The 14,684-nt window shown below is 37.1% G+C and overlaps 1 pseudogene; it reads left to right on the top strand.

Annotated features, from left to right (window-relative positions):
- LOC105988491 overlaps positions 1 to 13,096 on the top strand; it is a 33,636-nt pseudogene extending 20,540 nt beyond the window's left edge.
- The last annotated feature ends 1,588 nt before the right edge of the window (positions 13,097 to 14,684 follow it).

Below are 14,684 nucleotides of genomic sequence, written 5' to 3'. Positions count from 1 at the left end.
ATGTAACTGTAACCCCTCTGTACAGTATCTTTACAAAAAATATATATTAAAATTTTTAAAAATAACACAAGCACATATATGTATACATCTGTATTATTTTATACATATATTAATATACTATGCATGCACATATACATATATGTATATAGGCATGTATACATATATGTATATATACTTATATATGTATTTATAGACATATATCTATATATACACATGTATATATATGTATGTATATGCAATAGTACTACTGTACTATACCAGTAATAATCAGTATTTTTAATATTACAAACATCAGAAATAAATATAGTGTTGTCCTTTGAGAAGTCAGAAAATTTCTCTAAAAAAATGGGTTCATGGGCTAAACAGAATAATTCAGAATAAATGAAGCATCAATAAACACCACTGAGCAATCTCTATTGTTAAACCTTGTTTTCTATAAGCCTGGAAAAGACACCTTCATCCTAGAATGATAGAATTACACTACTCAAATGCCCTTTGGTACTAAAATTTTTCAGTGGTATAATTTCATTTCTGCTATCCAATTTCACCGTAAAGTTATTTCTAAATGCATTGCAAGTTTGAGCTGAACAGCTGAAGTTTCTTGTGCATCCTGATCTAAGGCGCTATCTCTATACAAGAATTCTGACAAAGCCTTTCAACTGAAATTTCCAGAAAGCTCTTTATCTGCCACTAAATAGTTGTCTACAAGTAGCCCCCAAAGACATATGCAACATTTCCATGAAAGAGGAAAATAAAAAATAGTCTTTATACAAGCTAAAAGTATTAAAGGATGAGAGATTCGAAAGCCAAAGCCATTTCCAGAGAGAGATGAAGACAGCAGGTGTATGAATATGCTGTGGCACAGTCATGGTTTTAAACTTTCCTGAGACACTATTCCTTCTCTTCCTGCAAGGAACAAAGGATTTTTCTGCTAACAAATCCAGGAATCGCTGTGGGCTGATGCCTGTAATATCAGCTACTTGGGAAGCTGATATGTAAAGATTGTGATTCAAAGCCAGCCCAAGCAGTAAAGTCTGTGTGGTTCTACAAAAAGCCATAAGTAGAGGTATGGATCAAGTGGTAAAGTACCAGCCTTGAGTGAAAAAGACAAGGAGAGAGTGTGAAGTCCTGATTTCAAGCCCTACTACTCTTTCTCCCTCCAAAAAAAGAATCTAGGGATGGTTAGTTCTCTAATTCATAGCAAGAATATAGTTTTGTGGCAAATCCAGAAATACCAAAGTTAAAGAAAGTTTTAAACTCCAAAGTGACAGACAGTTATTATGAAGGACGGGGATCTGCCGCTACGTAGAAGGCTAGAATGCAAGTAAATACCTTGGGTGATATGTAAGTATATATAAATTTATTAATTGAAATATGGTAAATTTAGGGCCAAACTCAAGCAATGTAATTCCTTAGGAAGACAAAAAATAATCCAACAAAATAAACGCCAGGCAATGGGTACTTGAAAGAGTGGGATATAATCAAGGGGAGGGGATAGAAAAGTGAAAAGAAGGGTGGAAGACTGCAATCCAATATTCAATGTATAGCCTACAAAAATTAAGAAAAGTGAGGAAAGATTGGGAGGAATGCTGAAAGGGATGACATTAATCAAGACGCATTCAATTCATACACTGCTTTGTTGAATGGTAACTCCTGTACAGCTACTTAAAGATAATAAAAAATATTAAAAAAATAAAACAGCCAGATGCTCATGGCTCATGCCTGTAATCCTGGCTATTCAGGAGGCTGAGATCTGAGGATCATGGTTCAAAGCCAGACTAGGCAGGAAAGTCCATGAGACTCTTATCTCCAATAAACTACTGAAAAAAGCAAAAAATGGCACTGTGGCTGAGGTGGTATAGTGCCCAGACCCAGAGTTAAGACCCCAAGGCTTGCAAAAAAAAATAAATAATATACTTTAAAAAAAAACTTTAAAAGCAGTCAGGAAAATATTGCCCAAGAATTGCTCTCAATGTCAGTGGAGCACAACAAGGTGAGAAAATTATGACTAATTCTGTGAAATGAGGATACTTTATAAACATGAATGACACAAGTTGAGTCTGAATGGAAGGCATGTGTTTTGGCAGTCAATAAAAAATTAGAGCTTGTATCATAGAGAAATTTACTTGGCAAGAAAAATTGAAACAAAAGCCAGGAAATTTTCAACAGGTTTAAGTAAGCTGATGTACACAGTCCAGAAAGTAGAAGAGAAAGGAAAATTACACAACTGAGGAGACCCAGCCTATTGTTTCCCCATGAAGAAGTTGTGGTAGGGATAGGTGTCTATGATAACAGGAGAAGTGGAAAAGAAAACGATGAGTAAATCTGAGTGAAGGCAATTTCTTGAGAGAACTATCGTATTTTTACACTAGTGAGATAGGCTTGTTTGTAGAAAAGCAGTTATAACAAGATCCTTAAAGCAGCTATCCTCTACAAAGATATTCAAGAAGAGGGACTGCAGCCCCTTTTGACTAATCCTGAACATTTGTTATCATTGCTGCATGACAAAAAGTTTCTCTGGAAGACATTATGGTTTTACAGCTCTGTTCCCAACTCCTTATGAAAACAATTTTCTGTCTATACAGCTATTAACCCATCTCCTCTTTGTAGATACAGAAATGGGATGGTATACAGATGTAGAAGGTACTAGGACCTTTTAGGAACGTGTAAGAGGAAGACTGCGGTGGCTGCATATGAGCCAGGACAATGTGATGGATTAAAGACTTCTACTACCATGATCAGGATCATCTTGACAAACTGTTAGAGCATCCTAGTCTTTTCTATTTCCCCTTTCTAGATGTGGCCATCATAGCTCCCAGCCTGCTGAGACTGAATTGTACAGTGGAATGGTGGTGTCAACGTAAGAAATGCTAATACATTGATCGCACACATTTCAGCCAGCTTTTACTGTGATAGATGATAAAACAAAACCACCATCTAGCAAGATAGCAATATATCTGAGAAGGGGAAAAAAATCTCAACCTTGAGTGATTTTGACTGCAGGAATAGACATTTCAGGCATGATACAATTTTAATATGGTAACGCTGACAGATAAAGAAATGTTGGAGAGCTCAAGATAATTAAGTTATAAAAATATTCTCGGATTCATTTTTCAGAACCCCCAAGCTCAACTGTCTGCCTCAACTGTCCAAAGGTTAGCCATTCAACTATCCATCAAGTCCCTCCTGAGAAGACACAAGGAAAATGATACAATCAGAGGATTTTATGCAATACTCTAGCTTTTAGGTACATTTGTGAGGTAGAATAATTTGGTGCTGCAAATTTGCGTTCTCGGGAACTGTAATAGTATCTTTTTGATTCTAAAGATCACATTGGCTGGTTTTACGTTTTATCTAACAATAAAGCAAATTTTCTATTTTATGTTTTTGTGTCAGTATTGGGGCTTGAACTCAGTACTTTCTGGTTTTGCCTGGCATTTTTGCTTAAAACTAGTGGTGTCCTACTTTGGCCACACATCTGCTCCCAGCTTTTCACTGGTTAATTGGAGATAATAGTCTCATATTTGTCTGCCCAGATTTGCTTTCAACAAGAAGCTTCAGAATCTCAAAATCCTGAGTAGTTTGTATTGTAGATGTAAGTCTTCAGCATCCAGCTGTTTTCTAAAATATTTGGCCACAGACTCAGGTCCATAGACTCAGAGATTCATGAAAACTAATATTCCAGGGAGAATCCATGATTTTCTTTAATGTCCTTATGTGACTTCCTGTCCTGATCAAACACCATCTCTGGCTCATCTCCTCTTGAATCATGGCCAGAAGCACTCTCTACTTAACAAAGTACAATAATGTCAGTATAGGCCCTCTCCAGCAAACCTGTTGTGTTCTCTTTATTCAAACACGAGTTCTTCACTGTGTTTCCCTGGATATTGTTCTAAGAAAATCCTATTTCTCAGGAAAACTGATACAGCAGAAGCAGCCTTTACCACACTTGCTACACTGAGCCATACTGACAGCCCTAAGAAGACAACACTGATGTCAGTCTCCAGCTAGAGCTTTTGAACTTCTGTGTATTAATGATGTAACATCAAGTGTGTAGCTACCTAAAAGCTTGACCTCAATGGAAACAATGATAACCAAGTTTTAAAGGGGCTGGACAACAAGGACTGTTGATGTCTTTTAAAATGATGCCTGTAGGAACTACATAAAATTCAATTTAACTAGCTTGTAGGAAAATGTATCTTGCATTACATTTAAACGAAAAGTTCAATTGCCTTAGAGGTCCCTTTTCTCCCAGTGACAAACATAATGCATGACACAGGCCAGGTACTTGGTTGAATATTTTTCAAGATTTTGTCATGCAGCCCTCATGATAACACTATATTATAGACTTTTTATTAATTATTACTATTGTTCAGTTCAAGATGAACAAACAGGTTTGATGTGCTCAGCAACTTTCATCAGGTTGTCGTTGTTCATTGTAGAAGATGTCAAAATTCTGAAAGATGAATTGAATTCACCCCAAACCTTAACTTCTAAACTCAACCACTGTGGACCAATGCATATATATAAATTCATCCTTTAATGACAAACTCAACTTATTACATTATTTGCCTATTATATTTAATATGGAGTATCTCTTTAAGTGTGCATGCTAAAAGCTTAGGTACTAGCTGGATGCTTTTGAGATTTGATCAGATCACAATGGCTTTCATCTTGGCCACTGATTAATCCATTGAGGAACTCATAGCTGAATGGCCTAGTAGGAGGCACAGCCTGGTTAGACAGACTAAGTTGTGATAGCATGCAAAGGTTTATCTTTGTGTGTGTGTTTATGTGTGTGTGTGTGTCTGTGTGTCTGGGTGTCTGTATGTGTGTTCTGGTACTGAAGCTTGAACTTAGGGCTCAGGTTACTGTCCCCGAGCTTTGTATGCTTAAGGCTCATATTCTACCACTTGAGCCATAGCTCCACTTCCCATTTTTTTGGTTTAGTTGGAGATAAGTGTCCTCAGATTAAATCCTCGGTTTAAATCACAATCCTCAGATCTCAGCCACCAGAGTCCAGTTTTGAAGGGTACATCTTATCCCTGAAGTCTTCCACCATGTCTAGCCATCATAAGTTGAGCTTTTTGCTCTACTACACACTCCCAAGCCAGATGTTCAGCCTCACCATGCACATACTCAGAAACAAGGAGCCAAGTGACAGGGACTGAAGCTTCCAAAATCATGAGCCAAAATAGAGCCTTCCTCCATTAGGTATGCTTCTCAACAGTTTTAATTGCTACTATTGTATTATGGAACTATACCTTAATGTATTTCCAGTAGCTTTTCTTGGATGTGCAGGATTATGCACACATTTTTTAGAGCTCAAAAGAAGAACCTGAGCTCCAGCTCTGATGTGTCCAAACCATGTGTGATGTGCTTCAAAATATGAGCTTTTGCCACATAGCTTCTCGGTCTGACTCAATGTTGGGCCCTAGTCAAGTCACTTAACAGGCTTCTGTCAGCAAATGAGATTAAATGAGATTATTATTGAAAGGATTAGAGATAATCTATGCAAAGTCCCTGACTGAGTGCCTGACAAAGAGCCTGCATTCACCAAGTAGCTTTTCCTAACCTCTCCTTTCTGGGCCTACATGAGAGAGAAGAGGGTTACAATTAGTTCATCATGATAGATGGCAGACTATGTGATTTTAAGATTAAGTTTAGATCTTAGAAATTTTTTAATCCAGTCTCATGATATTGAAGTCAAATTTAGAAAGGTATATCCATGGATAAACACACGTATAAACAATTCTTTTAGCCCTCTAAATTCTTGGGAACTCTGACTAGTACCTACATGAAAGCCATAATATTTATATCTTAAATAGCTTGTATTTCTGGATTCAAATTGTATTAACTAGCATCTTACTAAATTTTAATTTAAAAACACGTGACCTGTACATGTGCTAATTTTGTGAATGAGAAACATGGCAAAACTCAAATGGTTGAGTGGGCCTTGGGGGGGGGGGATCATTGTTTTCAGCCAGCTGTAAGACAGTGGGGAGGAGGAGGTGAAATAAGTGGGTATTTCTGTTCTTGTAAATTTGTGATCTTTCTAGAACTGTAGTTCAAGGACAACAAAATTATAGCAATACTAGTATTCCCAGATGCAGATTAACATTCTTCATTGGTAAAGGGACAATGACAAGAAGAAGGTGGATTTTGGAAGGACTTTGATGAGGTCCAGCTGATGGGATTCTATCTATGGATCTGTAGGGAAGAGAAGTGTGTAGACCCCCAACTCACACCTGCAGTTCATTTCCTGTGACCCTGGCAGAATGTTCCAGCATGCTTTAATGAAAACATGTTCATGCCAGAAGAATGTGTTGCAAGGCTGATGAAAATCTGATGGGCATTCCGCCTGAGAAGATTGGAAGGAAAACAAATGTTTTCCACTGTGATTGTCAACTGCGCAAAGTTCTAATTTGGGTTAAGGAGAAGGAATTCACTGAATCACAATTGGCCATTTGTAGGCTATTGCATTAAGTCAATTATCTTTCAAGGTAAATGTCTCAAAATAACATTAGACTTTGTGGCAATAAAAACAAAATAGAGATGATCTTCTTCCAGTTCATAAGCATGATGAGTGGGTTCTCACACGCTTGGATGACACGTGCCTCCCTCAAACCTTGTTGCCACATGGGCATATTACCCATCTGATGTTAAAATAAATAGAAGTTATCATTGGAGATAGAGGATGGACACTATTCTTGTGTAGTACCAACATCTTTTGTTAATATGGATTTTGGTGTTTATTGAAATCTAAATCAAATCCCTGACCTTTTGGGTTTTCTTTTCTATTTTCTTTAGCTTTGACTTTAGGAAGAATTGTGAAAGAAAAGACCCATCTGTTGAGAGTTCTTCGTTGTCATAATTTCATTTTCTAGTGCTATTTATTTACTCAAGTATTCCATGTAGATTTCCTGACATTTTTCACAGAGAAACAAAGCACAGTAACTTTTGTTATATGTCCTCAAAGTGTCAATGTTTTCTTCTTTGAAATTACTCCTCTCTTCCATTACCCATATTAGGTAGATTTTTCTCCCAACCTAACAATTTTTTTTCATATTAAAGTGTCCGTTTAGTCACCAGAGGAGATATTGATAAAAGATAATGGTATATCATCACCTCACACTGTGACTACTGAGTACCAGTAGGTGCTCATTAAATATTTATTTCATCTCCTTGATAGCTAAGATATGAACCTAAAGTGTGACACATTCAGTGGTATTCTTTAATCTTATCCAAAGAAATGAAATTATTACCATGAAATGGCAAAGGGCAAGAATAATAATTTGAGCAAGAGGCAACAGCTTCTGAATGAATAACTATTGGTACTATTCCCAGCCATCCTGTGCCAGCCAGAGAACCACTTCCCCAGCTGTAGTAAGTCTAGATGCTATGGCTCCCAGATGTCTCTATTTTCCAGGGAATGGCACCAACTCAAACCTGACTGTCAACCAGGGTGCAAAAGCCCAGCCCTTTTCACTCAGAGGGACAAATTCTGTGTTGTTTACACTTGCAAATTTTCTGTGGAATCAGACTGAAGCCAAGTACCTCTGAGATTCTAGCCTTATTGAGCTTCATCTTCTTGTTCTGAAAGATGACTTCTGCTTCTCTCTTTGTCCTTCAAGACATATAACCTGACACAAAAAGTAATGTGTCCCAAGTTTACAGGCCTGCAGGACATGTATGCTCTTCTTGCTTACCAGTTAATAAAAATAAACAAAATAGGCAAATGCTGGTGACTCACACCTGTAATCCTAGCTACTCAGGAAGCTGAGATCTGAGGATCACTGTTTGAAGCCAGCCCAGGCAGAAAAGTCCTTGGGAGACTCCTATCTCCAATTAACCACTCAAAAACTGAAAGTGGCACTGTGTCTCAAGTGGTAGAGCATTAGCCTTGAGCACAAAGAGGCTCAGGGACAGCACCCTGAGTTCATACAAAAACAGCAAACAAACAAACAAACAAACATATAATCTCTGAATAAAATAATATTATTTAATTGATCCAAGATATTTATTTTTAAATTATTTATATAATCAAAATGTCAATTGTTTATTTATAAAGAACTTAGCGGTTTTAAAATTATTTGTATCCCTTATAAGAAATAGTAAAGCCCAGACCTAACAAAAAATGAAGTTACAAAACATTAATGATGATCAAAATAAACTTTTGCAACATAGTTTTATGTATGTAGATCTCAGAAGGAATCTCATTGAGAGCTGTTGTACAATACTAAGGTGTAGGTAGGATACAGAGACAACAATAGAGGAGGCCAATCTGACTAAAGTATAATAATATGCACCTGTGAAATATCATAGTAAAACCCTTCTGTATAATTAATATATGTTAAAAATGATAAAATGTATGACAGGACAGCATCTGCTTTGGGGATGGGAAATATCAGAAGGGAGAGCCAATAGGATGAATGAGGGTGAATATGAACCTACTTTATATGTGTGAATAGTAAACAAAACAATGAAACCCGTTGAAACTGTTTGAAGAAAGGATAGGGATATGAGGAAGAGTGAGGGAATGTGTGTTTTATGGGATACTTTGTATGCAAGCATGACAATATCACAATGAAAACCATTGTACAACAAATAGATGCTAATAAAATCTTTTACAAAATAAAAGCTATTACAAAACTAAATCTTTGTTCTTCGGATCATATGAAATTTTTAGATGCTAAAACTGAAATATAGGTAATGCTTACCAGTGGCTGAGGTCTTCTGTCATATTTTCTCATCATTTTTAATTTGTAGTGTTTAAATGTTAAGTCTATTATTTCCATTGCCTTTCATAGAATTCCCAAGATATCAAAAACCTGAATGCTGTTTTTCATGTAGGGATCCTAAAACTTCCTAAATTCTATCAGCTTTAATTGCCCACTATTAGAACCATTAAGGGAAGTTTTGTAAAAATATGAAAGTCCAAATTCCATGCCTACTTAAACTCAAGCGTAGGGGAGGAGAGAACCTGGATAATCATATTTTAAAACTGTGTCACCAGGTTGAGAAACACCAGATTAAGGAATGTGACCAAATCTCTCCAGCTGCTGATTCCCTCAGCCACACCTGAACCAAGGTTCTACTCCACTAAAACATCTAAAGTTAAACTGGTTTTCAGGGGAGAAAGTATGAAGTTGGCCCCAGGTTCTACAGGAAGGCAAATGACACGGGGGAAAATTGTACATATTCAAGCAGCTGTGGCTTTGAATGAGTTTTCAAAACAGTTAACCATTTAGTGACACATAGTGAAATTTCTTTTTCAAGCATTCATGGGTTTATATGTGACAAACTGCTCAACAAATACAAGGAAAACGAAGTCTGGCTGTTCTCTGCATAGTACTTGAATTTAATTACCTCACATATACCCCAGCAACACATCCTTACGAATAGCATTAAATTCTCAGCAGAGATAGTTGACCATTTTTTCTTCTAGAATATTTTCTTAATATGTTTATATTAAACATAGTTTACTGAGACATTTTCCTGAATCATTTTTATCCTATATGAGACACTCAATGTGAAAATGATGCTTTAATAAATCTATCGTAACCAAGCTAGAAAGACAACCAACTAATTTGGAAACAATATTTACCAGCAATATATCAGACAAGGGGTTAACATCCAGTATATACAGGGAACTCAAGAAACTAATCCCTCCCAAACCTAACAAACCAATTACTAAATGGGCAAGGGAACTAAAGAGAGACTTCTCAGATGAAGAAATAAAAATGGCAAAGAAACACATGAGGAAATGTTCATCATTCCTGGTGGTGAAGGAAATGCAAATAAAGTCAACCCTGAGATACCACCTTAACCCAGTCAGAATGTCCCACATCCACAAATCAGCCAATGACAAATGCTGGAGGGGATGTGGAGAAAGAGGAACACTATTACACTGTTGGTGGGAATGTACACTTATACAACCACTTTGGAAAGCAGTCTGGAGGGTCCTTAGAAAGCTAAAGATTGACCTCCCTTATGACCCAGTCATACCACTTCTAGGCATCTATCCTGAACAACAAGAACCAGTATACAAGGACACGTGCACCTCCATGTTTATTGCAGCACTGTTCACAATAGCTAGGATATGGAAACAACCAGATGCGATCCAAAAATTGTGGTATCTATACACAATGGAATATTATGCAGCCATTAGAAATGACAAAATAATGGCATTTGCAGGGAAATGGATGGAGCTAGAAGAAATCATGTTGAGCGAGGTAAGCCAAGAGCAAAGAGACAAATGGTACATGGTCTCCCTGATAAGTGGATATTAAATCCAAAATTTTAGGTGATATGACAAAATTAACAGGGCTTAAGAAACAAAGAACTTCCACTCATCTGGTCGAACCACTACTAAATATCCCCATGCTGCTAATCATATGTATGGTGTATATGTGTACACCGATATATGTTATAGACCGTGCTAGACAATTTGCTCCAGGAAAGTTAGTATGAGCTTGTGACTTTAAATGAGCAACATTATTCCACAATACTGTGAAATTTGGGAAATTATGTAATCACTTAATCACAATTAAGGGAAGGTAGGGAGGGAAGGGATAGTAGGGGGAAAACAATGGAGGAGGTACTCATTACCTTACTCATGTAACTGTATAGTATCTTTACAATAAAACCTTAAAAAAAAAGAAAATGATGCTTTAATAGTAGATGTGGTATTGAGTGTTGTCTCTTAGCCACAAAAATGTTCATATTGTGGATTTCCCAGGCAGGCAAGGTTAGTAAAAGAATTTGACAAGACCAGTTAGTAGAAGAGGTTTGTAAAAGTTTCGTTATGATGTTGCTCAAGGAGAGCACTGTGCAGTTGAGTATCCAAGGAGAACTGCTGTTATGTGGATAGGGGGTTAGGGAAGGCTTTTATGGGATAAATTTGGATTTTCCTGATTGGTTGTCTAGTTTCATCATGGGGTTTATTGATTGGTTGTTGTTTCCTTTTTGTAGTTGATTACCTCCTTTTACCATGGAACTTGATGACTGGTTGTTTCTTGGATGATAGTTGAATTTGTACGTAAGAGAATATTTCCTACCCTTAGCCCCTATTCCTCATTCCAGCATATCACCCTGCTCAACCCTTGCTCCCCCATCCTGATACTTTGTCCCTGCCATGCTTCCTTAAAAGGATGAGAGGAGCCTTCCCTTCAGGAATGTTGATTATGGAGAATGAAAGGATGTTTCTCTGAACTCTGGATGCCTTGCTTGTGAAAACCTTGAACTTTAGCATCCTTTTTGCCTCCTTCAGAGCTAGTTTCCTGCTAGAGTAAATCCATCATTCATCTTGTCCCTGAGTGTACAGAGTGCTGAGCCCCAGCCAATACTACTATTCTCCCAGGTTCAAGATCAGGGTTCCTTAAATATTTTTGTGCTGCAGACATGTTGGCAATGTGGCTAAGCCTGTGGACATATTTTCAGATCCTCTGAGATTATAGGATTATACAAGAAACCACTATAATAAAAAATAGTTGTACCTCATGGCTCTTATTATGAATTCCCCATAAAATGTAACCATGGCTTCCGTTGCATTGGCAATAATATAATCTAGAAATTCTTTCTTAGGGTTATGATGCTCTAAACACATTATGTGAACTACTGTATATTACCTCCTAGGAAGAAAGAAACCCATTGCTGGCTCAAATATTTACCATTCCCTATCCAGGTTTGAGTACCATTTCCCTTATGATACCAGAGAATTCTGTCCCCACCATAGGATGGGGGGGGGGGGTATGTTGTGATTTGCATTCTAATAGAATGGTCATATCAAAGGCTTATTTCTTTAATAAGTGCTGGCTATGTGATTGATTCTTAAGAGAAAGCCTAGGGTGACTCTTAGATAAATAGCATTCCATTTAACACAGTACTTAGCATTTCATGTTTCCTTTCCCTTAGGATATGAACATTATTGTTTCAGTGACTTTCATCACTATCACAGACACAATTCAACTGACTTAGGCAGAAAAACCAACATTGGCTGTAGATTTAGACTGTGAGGTCCCCCAAGGTTTAGATATTTATGGGAACTCATAGGTTTATATAAAACAGCGCATTTTTCTTTTTTATTATACATTTTTGTTCCTAAACTTTTCCCAACTATTCTTGGAAACCATGAAGAAGATTTCCTGGAACATCTTGGAAACTAATGACAAGAAATAAAAGTTTTTCATGATAATTACTATATATAGTAAATATATATAATATAATACTATATTATATGCAATCATATGTAGTATATTTTATATGATATATAATTATGTAATTATATATTATTGTATCTTCCTTTCTAACCTAGTAATAGATATTACCTACTATTAATATAATAATAAATATCTATTTTGAGGATAGAAACTATGTTTTTTTCCCTCTAATTGGTGTTCACAGAGCAAGTAACAGTCACCTACTGTGCTGATAATTCCGGAATAATTCGCTCAATTATTTATCAAAATACTCATTGAGAAATACTTTTTGCTACAGTCACCATTCATCTAGAAGAAAAAGTTTAATCTGTAAAACGCTTAAGAAAGCATCCCTTAGAGGTGGGCGGCACTGGAAAGACGCAGCTCACGGTTGCTGTGGCCATCTCCCACGGCCGAGTGTATGGCGCCTGGCCCTTGGCCAGAGTCTCAAATCCACCTGCTATGTAACTTGCTTAGGGGACTGGTGTGACATGAATGCATTGAGACACCATGGGCGCGCAGGGATGAGAGGGGCCATGCCACTAAGCTCATCAACTATGGAAAGCTGGGAGACCCCAATGAATGGCCCATGCGCAGGGCTGACTTCTGGCTCACAGAGAAGGCCTGGATACCAAAGCTCTTTCAAGTATTGGCTCCTCGGTACCGAGATCAGAATGGAGGCTAGACAAGAATGCTTCAGATCCCAAATCGGAATAAGCAGGATCGAGCCGATCGAATACAAAGGGAACTGCCTTCCACCCCTACCTATGCCTTTCAGAGACAGCAACGTTACACTCCTAAATCAGCTACTGCTGGTCCTGTTGCAACAGGACCTCCACCCAAACAAGGAAGCCAGCCTCCACAGCTCCCATATAACTGAAACACCAAGGATTTAACTGGAGTTGAAGGGTTTATGACTCTTCAATAAACAGGATCATAGTTCTTTGGAACTCTTTGAACATCTAAAAGAAATAGAGCTACTATTGTAAAATGTGTAGTCTTAATGGGGTCCAGGACAGAGGGCCAGACAACCCTCTCTATATACAATACATAAAATTTCTTACATTCCCCCCCCCAAAAAAACATCTCTTTGGATTATTTGCCTTTTTAGTAACTGCCTGTAAGTTTTCCTCAGGAAATGTAAGGTCAAAATTACCAAAATAATGCTGTTAACATCTGCCTTAAATAATATAAAAGTAACATTTTGTATAATGAGGCCATAGGATTGTATAATAATCAGTTCTTGCCCATAGTGCTTTGGGGATTACCTTTATTCACATGAACAAATTTTAGGCAGTTAAAAAAATAAAATAACCATTTTACCTGTGTTAATATAAATGAAACTTCTCTTCAATGGCTTATTTCTATTACAGTTTCTCATACTTTGTAATTTCTCTCCTGGGAACCATGCCAAATTTTTACCCATAATTTGACTTGACAATGGAATAAGTTTGAAATGCTATAACAAAGACAATCCAAATGCCACAGCTTAAATAAGAAAGTTGTTTAGGTTTTGTTCAATGAGTCCCTCCAATCCAGGAATGAAGCAACTCCATGAGTTAAATAGAGATGATTCTGCTATCCTTACCCATAGCTTCCATGTTTGTCCTGAATGTCACAGGATCCAGAGGGAAAGGCAAGAGAATTGCCCTGAAAGAGGGCTCCATTCCTGCTCACAGTTCATTGGTAGACACATTGTCATGTGCTGGCTGGGATCCAGCTAAGATGTTAATGATCCAAGCAAGGAAAAAAGACTTAAGGAGGCAACTATTCATTTACCATCGCTGAATCTGCATTTCTGCTTACAAATTCTGTTTTCAATTTACAGAAAGATGCCAGAGTAGCATTTATGACATATAGATGGCACCCTGCTTATTATAGTTAGACGAAAAGTTTTTGTTTTTGTTGTTTTTTTTTATTATTTTTTCTTTTTGATTTAACAATGGTTTGAAAGGTGTATACATTCAGTAGCAACTTCTCAATGTTTGGATTTTGATCTTCATCCAGGATAAAGATAAGTAGTACAATATCTCCTTGTGGTGCCAGTTAGTGGCAGAGAGCTATAGCTTCTGGCAAGCTACATCATCTCATGGTAAAGATCCATACCCCACAGTTTCTGAGGTCGCAAATCTCTGATGCTTCGTATCTTAGGGGTAGTAAATACATTTTCACCTTCAACAGGTTTATAGGGCCTAACTTATCAGAAGTCCAAGAACATGTCTTGTAGCTCATTCTGCCAATAAGTTGTCATAACTCTTCTATTGGGTTTAAGTTTACTGAGAATTGCATGCAAATAATGTATTAAATGTTTAGATGTTGAAAAAACTCTTTTGCTATGACAAAGTTTGGGGAGAAGCATCCTGATTTTGTTTGTTGGTTTATTTATTTGATATCAATTAGTTTCATTTCAGTCAGGCCATTAATACATGCAATGCTACTTGATTATAATCACCTTTCTTTTCTTTTTTTTTTTTGTGGGGCTTA

This window comes from Dipodomys ordii, unplaced genomic scaffold, assembly GCF_000151885.1.
Source record: "Dipodomys ordii isolate 6190 unplaced genomic scaffold, Dord_2.0 Scaffold49, whole genome shotgun sequence".
In the NCBI taxonomy this organism is placed as follows: Eukaryota; Metazoa; Chordata; class Mammalia; order Rodentia; family Heteromyidae; genus Dipodomys; species Dipodomys ordii.
This window is presented reverse-complemented; position numbering and strand designations above follow the sequence as displayed.